This window comes from Epinephelus lanceolatus, chromosome 22, assembly GCF_041903045.1.
Source record: "Epinephelus lanceolatus isolate andai-2023 chromosome 22, ASM4190304v1, whole genome shotgun sequence".
NCBI lineage: Eukaryota > Metazoa > Chordata > Actinopteri > Perciformes > Serranidae > Epinephelus > Epinephelus lanceolatus.
Window position 1 is genome coordinate 13189866 of NC_135755.1, and position 12366 is coordinate 13202231.

The 12366-nt window shown below is 42.5% G+C and overlaps 1 protein-coding gene across 2 annotated transcripts in view; it reads right to left on the minus strand.

The window, feature by feature from the left end:
• stim2b (stromal interaction molecule 2b) overlaps positions 1-12366 on the minus strand; it is a 76842-nt gene that overhangs the window by 37049 nt on the left and 27427 nt on the right. The window lies entirely within an intron of this gene.

Consider the following 12366-nt stretch of genomic DNA (forward strand, 5'->3'; position numbering starts at 1 on the left):
TGTTTTACAGACCAAACAATTAATCAATAAATTTAGAAAAGCAACCTGCAGATGAATCAATAATACAATAAGCCTTAACAGCAGCATGTCTGCTGGCATTAATTCAATAGATGCTGATTTCAATTACATCTAAATGCCAGGTGAATGGCAGCTTTTAGCCTTTAGCTGATTAAGTAATTTGTAGTCTGAGTGGGCGGAAGTTCGCTGCATAGATCAGCCTCTCATTGGGCGGAATGAGCCACCTGCTGAAGTCCCGCCCTACCACCTCCGGTTGCAGTTTTCAACACGTCCTTTACTAACTTTTGCGGTGTTTGATCTTGCGGGGATGTAGCCATTTTTCTGCCATGGTTCGCGTCCTGTAGGTGATATTTTTGTGGGCGTGTTACACCAAAACCTGTTTCCCCCCGGCAATATTTTTGCAAGCGCACCATTGCTGTGGCACCGCCCAGAACGACTGTGATTGGCTGAAAGAAATACAAGCAGCCGGGGCGTTTTTTTTCTCCAACCTTAAAGTGAGAGTCGGCCCAGCCAGACCCTTCTTTTCTTGAGAAAGGTCTGGTGAGCGAGACTAAGTAATTTGCAACTGGCAAGCTAGTTAGCTGGCTGACCATAGCTTAGGTTATGGTTAGCTTGTCGGCCACCCTGTCAGCTGTAACATAGTTATACTGCATGGATCTGCCATCGGTTGGTTTGTAACATTAGCTGATGAAATAAATGGCCAATGGCAAGCTAGTTAGCTGGCTAACCTTAGCTTAGGTTATAGGTAGCTCATTGGCCGCCCAGCTAGCTGCAACTTAGGTACACTGCATGGATCTGCCGTTGGTTGCTTAGTATTATGAGCTTATAAAGTCATTTGCAAATGGCAAGCTAGTTAGCTGGCTAGCCTTAGCTTCTGTTCTGGTTAGCTACCTGGCCGCCCAGCTAGGTGTAACGTAGCTACACTGTACGGATCTGCCGTTGGTTGCTTTGTAACATGAGCCAATTTAGTAATTTACAAAACTTCGTTACACTGAATGGATCTGCCGTTGATTGATTGTAATGCTAGCTAACAAAGTAATTTGCAAACTAGCCCAGAGAGTCTGGATGAACTCACTGACTTTACTCACTCAAGCTAGTATTTTGCTGTGTTAGCTAATTAGCAATTTGTCCACGTCAGCAAGCAAGCTAACATTAGCTAACATTGGCCAGCTAAAATAACAATATCACAATAGCTTATATTTTACATGTCAGCTTCCTCTAGTTTTTTTAGCACTGAGGGCACTTCTTTTATGATATGGAGAACTGAAATTGATGAATGCATTGTTTATCAGACAACAAACAAGTGAGGAGTTAGCTAGCGCACCCCACGGCCCTTCTGCCTCACTGTCCACCGCTTGTAGACTACTTTGGAGAGCAGACCATCAGTCAGTGGCTGTAGCAGCTCTAATTCAGTGAGCACAAACCCCAGTGAAGGTCTGTCTCCGGGCTGCCGCTACAAAATTTGTTTGTTAGCATTAGCAGACTCCATTTCGAAGCTCATCGTTTTTTCTAGGAAACATTTACGTGACATTTTGTAATAATTACCGTATGAAGTCTTTAGTCATGGCAAAAAACATGTTTTGTGAGGTCACAGTCACTTTTAACCACCAAATTGGTGATTGTAAGTGAACGTTTGTGCCAAATTGAAGGAAATCCCCTGGAGGTGTTACTCAGAAATTGCATTCACAAGAATTAGTTGAATATAAGGTCACAGTGACCTTGACCTTTGACCACCAAATTGGTTAGTCAAAGTGGACACCTGGACCAAATTTGAAAAAAAAAAAATTGAAAATCCCCTTTAAGTGTTTTTGAGACATTACGTTTACAAAAATGAGACAGATATGAGGTCAAAGTGAACTTCACCTTTGACCACCAAAGTCTAATCAGTTCATCATTGAGTCAAAGTGGATGTTTGTGCCAAAATTAAGGAAATCCCCTCAAGGTGTTTTTGAGATATCGCATTCGAGAATGAGATGGATATAAGGTCAAAGTGAACTTGACCTTTGACCACCAAAGTCTAATCAGTTCATCATGGAGTCAAAGTGGATGTTTGTGCCAAATTTGAAGATTGCGATATCATATTTATGGGATTAGGACATATAAATGGATGGACAGACAACCCAAAAACATAATGTCTTGAGCCATGGAAATCGCCAGCACAGAGGCATAAAATATTTTTTTATTATTACCTGTAAAAAGTACAGAACCATTAAGAAAAATTAAGACCTCGTGATCCCTCCCATAATTTTGTTTTCGAAGAAGAGCGGTGCAGGACTACTTTTTCTCCTATTTGCATCCCTTCCAGGCAATTTGTGCTGACCTGGCTCCACCTGCCTCCGAGGAACTGTGACCACACCTGCCCAACAGACATTTATTAAAATGAATGCCACTTCCTTGTGTGATTTGGAAAACAGACAAATTATGAAATGAGTTATGTAACACAGCTCCTGGTAATCATACACCGTGAAAATCAGGTGAGTAAAACAGGTTGTCTAATATCTCACAAGGGCCTGCACTTGAACCTGAAATTTGAGCCAAAGAGTCCCTCAGTCCATGGAGGAAAATATTTAATTTGTAAATCTAGTGCTTTGGTGCGTCTAAAGTGATTCCACTTGTGGCTATTATCACAAATATCTCAAATGTTGACGACATATGAAGCCTCTCAGCCTTCCCACAGCAGCAAACAGTCGACTCAGAGCTCCTGCTGGACTCACTCGTGTGCTGTTGTCATTCCTGCAGCGTCCCCAGGCATCCCCCCTTGTTTTTATTCAGTCCCCCTCCCGTCCCACTGGGGAAATGAGCCCATTACTTCCAGCCTCCCAAGCCATGGACAGTTTGAGCTGGACTGGAGCCAAACTGTCTCAATGGAGCCACAAAACACACACACACACCAGCAGATTCAACAAACCGCAGATACACCGGCTCATACACACACATATAAAGACACATACAGGCTGAAAAACCACATTTCAAGAAGATTTACGTCCCAGTCTTTAAATGCATCAGTCCATAAACTAAACAGAAACAATTTTTAAAACCTATGACCTGTTTAATATTGTTTCAAGTAGTGAGGTCTTGTCCAAGCCCAACAAATAATGATGCTGCCTGTTTGGCAACAGCTTCAGACCACACACAAAGCCACACACAGCAGCCGAGGGAGACACAACAACACCCAAACACGTAGACAGAACGTGCACCCAGACATGTGAATCGGGTTCTGGCAATGAGCGGTGTTTTTCTGTCAGAGGACGACAGGAAGGCCACCAGAAAATGCCAAAAAATGCAAACAAGGGACATTTTTGTAGTGTTATAAATGCTTTTGGGTGCATGGAAGGCAACTACACAAACTTAAATCAATTGCACAAACTACTACAGAAATATACAAATAATCTCATGCCTTTAAAGCTGGGGTAGGCAGTTTAATTTTGGCATCATTGGGCAGAAATCCCATAGCAACCTTTGAGCATATTGTGATTCAAGTGGACTGAGAGAACACCAGACTTCTGCACCTCCTCTTGGCTGTTCTACAAATGCAGATGTACGTGAATGTCCCTTTGGTGAATGCCTGATTCAATGGTAGAGAATCCTGCATTGAAAGTTGCCTTTCCAGCATTGGTCAACAACTGCCTCCACTGCAAAGCAACCCAAAAAATGAAAGACGGACTTATCCAAAAAGAGAGTCGGACAATAAATGAAATAAAACACTTATGTACATCAATTAAGTGTTTCAGGATGGAGCAAAAATGTTGCTAATAATTTAGCCTTCTGCTAACCAGAGCCAAAGCCTCACAGCTGCAGCTTCAAGTTTATGTTTATGTAGCTAATGTTAGCCAGAACCTCAAATAACAGTGTGTCCTCCGCCTCATTCTCCGCCGCTACAGACTCCTGTGTCTGTTTAGTAAATATGAAGCTGGAGCCAGCAGCCAGTTAGCTTAGCTTAGCATTACATCAGGAAACAAGTGACTGGAGGTTAAGATAATCTGTGTCTTCCGCCTCACTCTCCGCCACTACAGTGCACCTGGGAGGAGAGCAAGTAGCAGCTCCAGAGACTGACCCCCAGCCAGCAGCTGCAGCCGCCTGAATCCAGCCAGCACAAACCCCAGCTCCGAGGGATCAGACAGCCCAGATTCCCCACTGGTTCAGCAAACTTTATGTTGCTGCCATTACACAGGTTAAAAGTGGGGCTGCCACTGGCCACCAGCCATCTGTGACACCTGGTGCTGGGGGTTTGTGCTGGCCGATTATGAGCTGCCAAAACCACCAAGAGAAGCTTCCAAGCTGGTGTCCACTCTCCTACTGGTGAAGCAGCAGAGGGGAGCAAGGCGAAGGAACTATGGGGTGGCTAGCTAGCTTATTCTTGTTGTCTGTAAACAGAGAGCGGAGCAAGGAGGGGCTGTACACCGAAATAAGATTAAATAAAACCATGTACAGGAAAGACTGGGTTACTGCATGTAGCGTGTGCATATGTTCGTGGTTATCTGGTGGGTTTAGGACAGAGAGAGAAGAGCTGCAGGAGGAAGTTGTAATTTCAAATGTCATTTTTTGCCTTTTCCATATTTTTGTCTACCACAGCTTGAAAGCAGGAGTTCAAAAGTTTGACAATTTGAGTAAAGTTAGCTTAGCATAAACACTAGAAACAGGGGGAAACAGTTAGCCTAGCTCTGTCTGTAAGTTAAGCTAAGTTAATCACCTCCTGGTTCTAGTTCCATACTTCACACACAGACACATAAAACTGTATATTCAAGTATTTTATATATAAAAAGGACATTATAAAATACATTCACTCCTCTCAAATACAAGTCAGAACTATTTTGGAAGCATGTATAAGCATATACAGTACAGTGCATAGGCGACCATGTGGCCTTTTGTGTGGGTTTTTGATGTAGGATCTGTTTACCGTAACAAGACTTGACACTTTGGTTATAGAGTTGCCACTTGGCAATCCGCAGAAGAAGCAAAAGGAGACATTTGATTGGACGTGTGCCCGAGCTAAGTTTGGCTGAGAGGACACTGGGGAGGATGTTCCATGTTGAATGGAGAAACTGGCATTGCCAAAGGGTTGGACTGAGCCCACACGTCGATACAGTTCCAGATAACACAGCGATCATTTGTTTTTGTGTAAAGAGATACAGTGCGTTGGGTGAAGTGGGTGAAACCACAGCGGCTTACCTGTATGAGCTTTACCAAACTGCCTGGTGTATAGGCGTACACACCATAAATCCTCTAAACACTGTGCACTACAAAAAGAGCGGGGACTAAAACTGCTGACATTTAATTCTCAGCTTCAGCACCAGAATCAGTATAAGATATATTACCAAGTATGTTTCACTTCACACAAGGAATTTGCCTCGGTTTTTGGTGCTTATAATAGACATTTAGAGGAAATAAAAATAAATGCAAAGTATTGCAACAGTCAAGAATGGAAATATAGAATAATAATACAATATGAAAAAGTATTCTATAAATTAACGTATCAAATATGTACAAGATAGCAGTTTTAGAACGAGAAAGCTATACGGTTTTGTGCAGGATGTGCAAAAGTTCACAGTACAGCAAATATCCGCAACGTACAGTGGTGCTGATACAGATGTGTGTTAGTGTTTTGCATACAGACAGATTATCATTATTGAATTTTAAAGTTCTATCTGACATTGTCAAAATTGAGTTATTTACAAATTCAAAGGTTAGACCTGTCATGACAACTTTATACAAAATTTGGCCGAAATTTTACAAAAATTTGCAAATAATAGACAAGCTTAGCGAAACTCTGTAACCAACGCAGTTCCCAGAAGAAGAAGAAGAAGCAGAAGATGGAGAAGAAGAAAAAGCAGAAGAAGAAGTAGAAGAAGAAGAAGAAGAAGTAGAAGAAGAAGAAGAAGCAGCAGAAGAAGAATGAGATGTAGAAGAAGAAGAAAAAGAAGAAGAAGGAGAAGTAGAAGAAGAAGCAGAAGAAGAAGAAGAAGGTTAAAACTACAAATGATGGACTTTTTGGCTCGTTCCCAGGGGTTGGCAAGCTAACAACTATCAGGACTGTGCCTCTACGACTACAAAACTGCAGCTGCAGGCTACCAGTAAGCTACACTGTGTCATCTTGTAAGTATTGTTTCATTTACTTCAAACTTGTGGGATGGCGGGATGGTGAGGAGAAAAAAAAGGGAGAATCGCTGCACCCAAGTCTTAAAATGGTTGGGAAAACCCTGCTGTTTATTTTGGCACCATGTTGGCTAAAATGTTGGTGACATTCTTATGTACAAACAAAAAAGAAGCTCGAGCAAAAGTTCTGTCAGGAAGACAATACTTTTCATGCTCAGGCTGTAAGTTTCTCTCACCCTACCGTTCACTCCTTGCACGCATGCTCACACACTGTCTCTAGGTGTCATTGTCTGGGTCTGTCAGTCGAATCATCCGCCGTTTTCAGCTGAATCACAATCAACTGATAGCACAGCGACACACCTTCTCTGTCAGCCTGTGGTCAATATGGTTCTTTCTCTGTCGTAGTTCTTTCTTGCTGCTATTGTGTGCACCCTCCACCTCCCCATCACCACCTAGTCTTTAGAGATTCATCAGCCTCATACGCCTCAGCAGTCAGCAGCCTCAGAGTCATCAGCCACCTCCATCAGTGTCTGGACTCCATGGGGGATTTATCCTGCTGCAGCTCAGATGTCCCTCAATCACAAAATATCTCCCTCTAGTGTCCAAGCGCCAAAGACTTCTATTAAATCTTAATCAGCACAAATCATCTGTTAATCTGTGCACTCATATTTCATATTAAATATTATTTCTACTTCATTCTTCTGTCTCTCCTGATAGAAATATGCTTGTAAACACAATATCAAAGTCTCAGCCTCATTGTATGTATCTGTTTGAATGCACAAAAGAGGACTAATCAGTTTCTGCATCTTTATGTCACCACACTGCTCATCAGCTCTTTAAGCTAACCACACCTGTGACAGGAAGGATGATCAACACACTAAATCTCTTTTAAAATCAGCCTTATTTCAGCAGTGTGTCTGTCTCAACTCCGAAAACATCTGATGCTTGAGAACAAGTTACATAATGCATTTGCTTAGCCTGCCAGTGCAGTTTACATAGCCCTTTGTTTGCATAGCATGCATATCTATTCGGCTGTTTGGTTATTTAAACTCAAATACTTTACTTGTGTTTTACATACACACAGATGGCTGCACATCGGCCTGCGAATCCCACTTTAACTTTCTTTGTTTTACACAGAGACAACAGAACTGATAAGAGCATGCTTTAACAAACAACTTCCTGTGATGTTTATCTTTTTTTTTTTTTTTTTTTTTTTTTTAATTGTCACTTCTTTCTATACTGGTGGCCTAATTCTGTTCTGCATGCGTGCCGAACATCTCATGAACTGACTTATCTTCTGAAGCTCATCGAGGAAAAGATAATTCTAAGATAAAAGATTAAAAATAAAAAATAAACGCTGTCATTCACTGACAGTATTTAGGCTGGGCCACCTGGTGTGCAAATTCACAAATATGACAGCACGAGCCTTTCCTTCCCGGGTGTCCTATTTTTCAGTATGTTTGAGTACATTCAGGGACAGTTGCGAGCGCTACAATGAGGAGCCATGCGACAGGAAGTGGCCGTTGGTGACCCCGAGCATTCCGGGGGGACGCACACAAAATCAAAACAGCCGGGAGAAGCAGTCCCAAAAGATGACAAAATTGGAAAGCACTGGGTTATTTTTAACCCATCAGGCTCCCAGTTGTCAGGATGTAAAAGCTCAACAATGGCAGAGGTCTCCCTCGCTCAAACACACACACACACTTAGCAAGCAAGCACAAGCAGGAAAACAGTCGTACAGTAATTCACTTTGCCATAACTCACAAATGCGTGCGAGCTGTCACAGAGGGCGGCAGGTTTGGTTCAAAAGAATCTGATAACAAAAGCGTTTAGCTGTCAGCCGCTGCCTTTAAAGTGAATCCCAACACTTCAAAATTATTTTTGTGCACATTATATGCATGTCATTAACAAAGCTCTGTCTCTGCTTCCACAGAAAGCTGTTCAGCCGGTGACAGGAGAAGCAGACAGGGAGGAGTGTGTGTCTGATGTGTTCTATGGTGACTTTTTGGGGACTTCCTTGAACCTGATACCTGGAGACACATGGACATCATGTTAAATGTGACTGAATCGATACAGCAGACCGAGCTCGCTGACCCCACTGCATTCTGGGTGTGTTCAAATGTTAGAGAACGACGTCTTCACAAAGTGTCAGATAAACATTTCCTCGTGCAGGTTTGATGTGGTAATATGACAGAAGTGACAGTTAGGGGAGTAAAATTAGTTCCTCTGCATCCTAATTCTCATACGTGTTCTTGTTCGGCTCAGATCAGCCGTGTGACAGGACTGTACTTTAGGTGGGTTTTGTCTTTGTGCTGGTTTCTTATTCTTAGAAATGTTTCGGAAATTCCTGTGAGATGACACATCGTAGACACGACATTTTCAGCAATGACTAGAAATTGTGTGCAATGCTGTTTAACACATATGGCCCCACTTGGATGGCGGCGCTATGAATAAAGGTCCAAACTCTGAGCTTTGAAAACACCATCAGTCAGACTTACACAAAACTCGGTAAAGACATCCATCTATACTTGCTCTACAAATCTGCCTCAAGAACCACTGAAGTCTGACCAACTGGAGCAGTGGTTCCCAAGTGGTCCAGCCACAGGCTCCAGATTTCTCCTTAGTCATTAGTTCAAGGTCTTTCTACCTCAATACAATTACCCCACACTGTTACTTTTATTGATTCAATATCACATACACCATCCTACTTCTTCAAGTACTCAGTAAAGTACTTCACCAACTGTGTATGCATCCAAAGCTGTAAATAGTTCCCAAAGAACGCAGCATCTACTCCAGTTTGAGTAACGTTTGCTAAAACCTACAGGGACCAATTGTCCTTGAAAAATACTGAGCCATACACAAAACTATATTTGTTTGTGACCTTTTTCAAAGGTTTACATCTTCATAAGTATATTGCAGAAAATTAAGTAGATTGCGGAAAATTAATTCTGCAATAGCAAAAATGTCAAAACTAAAGGGTAAGTTTGGCCCCTTTTCACAAGTTTTTGTTTCTAAATGAAAAATGGGAACAACAATTTTTGGAGCTGGAGTGAGACCCCTGCAACCGGCAGCGACAAAATAGGTAACCATTATATGTAACCACTTAGGGCATTTGTGCACTGTCAACTTAGGTGGACTCCCAGCAAGCAATAGTCGTGATTTAAACGTAATGGCTATATTTAGCTCCGATTTAGTCTAGCTACATGTAACCCAAATCTAGCTGATTTGGCATGCGGTATGATATTCAATCACGTATGGAGAGTCAACAGTAATTAAAATATGTTTATCTCCATTTTTTGGACATGGTCTCTACATAGCCGTATAATTGATGATGTCTACACTTTGGCTATGGTTAGACGTCTACCAAATTTTCACTGACAGCCCAAATTCAGCCGTGATTTAGCCTAGACGTCAGGTCTTCATGTAGACGGCTATCAGACGTTTTTTAAACCAAAAAATGCTTGCTGGGCTGAAAGTGCTTGTTTTTGCCACTGACAGGCTCAGATTGTTATTCAAGTGTCTGACAACCTTATGGAAACGATCCCTACAGAGATAGACCTTTTTGTTTAAGATTAAAATCCTTTTAGTTTAACCAAAAACGGCCCTAAATTCACTATCCTCAAACCCACCAGACTCCATTTACATAAACAGTAATTTCAGCATGTATAGAGCCAGCATGTTTTCACATCTAACTGTGTGAATTAAGGGTTTTCGTCAACCAGACCAGAGCTGGTGATTGTTGAACAATGGAAAGACGAACCAAGATAGTGTTTGTGAGTTTTACTTTGTTTCTGTTGACTTTGAATTACTTCACTTCACTTCACTTCACTTCACTTCACTTCATGATGCACTGACTCTTCCTGCTTGTGATGGCGTGATACATCGGAGTGAAAGAAGACTTGTAGATCTTCACTTCACTTCACAAGATTTTTTCGTGAGTGTCTGGTGGGTATGGCGATCATGATTTCATGGCCGGTTAAACAAAAAGGACTTTACTTTTTACGTGAAGGTCTGTCTCTGTAGGGATCCTTTTGATAATGTTGTCAGACACTTATAATAACAATCTGAGCCTGTCAGTGGCAAAAACAAACACTTTTAGTGTTTAGTGCTCTCGCTCACCAGTTTAAAGACCAATTTAAAGAATTGTTTTCTCCATTAGTCACATAGACACAAAAACACAAGAAAATATGGGTCCAGGTTAAAAAAAACACCAAAAAAAAAGATAATAATGAGATTGTTAACACAAAGCCCTGCAGCAGCTCAATCCCACAGAGGAAGCTGATAACAGGGCTCAGAGGGGCTTCATGTCAGCCTCCCACAGAGTGAGCCATCCACCGGGGAAGAGAAGGAGATACCTCTCCTCTCCCCCCACCTCACTTCAAACCCGATCTTGGGTGCGGAGCCAGATTCAGTGTAAGAGTATCTGGGTGGTGGGTGTGGGCAGAGGCGACGTGGAATTAAGATAGCAGGATATGATGGGCTGGACCTGGGACTCTGGGGAGCCAAGGGAGCCGAAGTGGCCTCTTCTTACCCGCAAACTGCTCAAGATGTCTCTGTGTCCTCGGCTATTTCCTGTTCTCACACAGACACACACATTGTCTCCTTCTTTCTCGCCAGTACAGACACAGACGACAAGTCAAAGACACTAACCTTGCAAACACATACAGCACCTATTCACACACGCTCTCAAGTGTCTGGTGCCGAATGGCAGTACAGGTGGCGGCAGACTCAACAAGCAGACAGGGATGAAGTAATGCGGATGCAGACTGGAGAACATGTCTGCAAACGCTCCACATGGTAAAACAGATGAGAGTGAGCTCAGTTACACACAGAGAATGGTTTCACCTCTTTGTATTTCAGCCTCCTGACAGTGACCACATCTCAGAACAGGGTCAAAGTGTCTTTGGCTAATTGGGTCTGGTTTGGTCTTATATCCCATGCCACAGCTAGAAATATCAGGTGCATATGAAGGGTAGTGCAAGTAAAATTTGAGCAGTGCATGTAATTCTCGCATGTAATGACTGATTGAATGATTGGCAGTGAGCTGCTGCACCAAGCCAGGGAGCTTGAGTATCTTGGGGTCCGCTTAGATCCGCTGCTCCTTCACGTCAAAAGGGGTCAGCTGAGGTGGTTCGGGCATCTGATCAGAATGCTTCCTGGGCGCCTCCTGTTAGAGGTGTTCTTGGCACGTCTCCACTGGTAGGGGGCCCCGGGGCAGACCCAGAATACGCTGGAGGGATTATGTGTCTCACCTCACCTGGGAACACCTTGGGGTCCTCCAGGAGGGGCTGGAAAGTGTTGCTGGGGAGAGGGACATCTGGGGCTTGGCCTGCTGCCTCTGCAACCTGGCTTTGGATACGCGGTTGAGAATGGATGGATGGATGGATGGATGTGAATGAATATATAAAAAATAGAAGAAAATAAGTCACCAAAGAAGTACTAATATGGTAAAAAGAAAAGTTTTCATATGAAGTGTGCTGTGGAGCTGCTCAAACTGTTGCCTTTGACCAAAATTTAAAGTAGTTTTTATTGTACATGTACTGTAATATCTGTCTGTATGGAGGGGTAGATTAAGAAGGATAAATGCACCAAATGGAGCTGGAAAATGTAAAAACAATTGGTGCCAGTAAAACATTTTGGTGCAGGTGATTCCAAAAGTTAAATGCACCACTGTGTGTTCACAGGAAAAAAGTATTTTGGGCCTTACATGCATACACAGCTTCCTTTGCCAGGGAACCATATAAAGCATACATACCATATCAGAGGTTAATTGGGCAGCTACAGACTGTATGTAGTCTCAACGCTTCACTGCAAGAATCTGACATGATCCCTAAGGCCCATCGCCTCTCACTCAATGTTCCAATCACAGCTGAACAAGAACATCCTCAACTTTCCTGGTCTGTGTCCAGTACAGTGCACTATATTCCCTTCCAGATATTTCATTTGAGTGTCAAAAATTCTCTATGAGATAGGCCTTTACAGCGCTGCCCTGAACAAGTGAGCAATTTCAGCTTCAATCAATGTTAACAAGACACTGAAAACAGCAAAAAAGATCATGTGTCGCCAACATGTGGGGCCTTACAATGACAAGCTAGACCCTGATAACATGAGAATCCTCTTAGGTTCAATTTAAATGACACCAAGTACCAGTTCTAACTTGAGTTGTAACTCAGTGTCACATAAGATTGAGAGGTAAAAAAATTTAACATAGAAACATATTTCCTGTCACAAAGTCTAACATGAAACTGGCTGCAG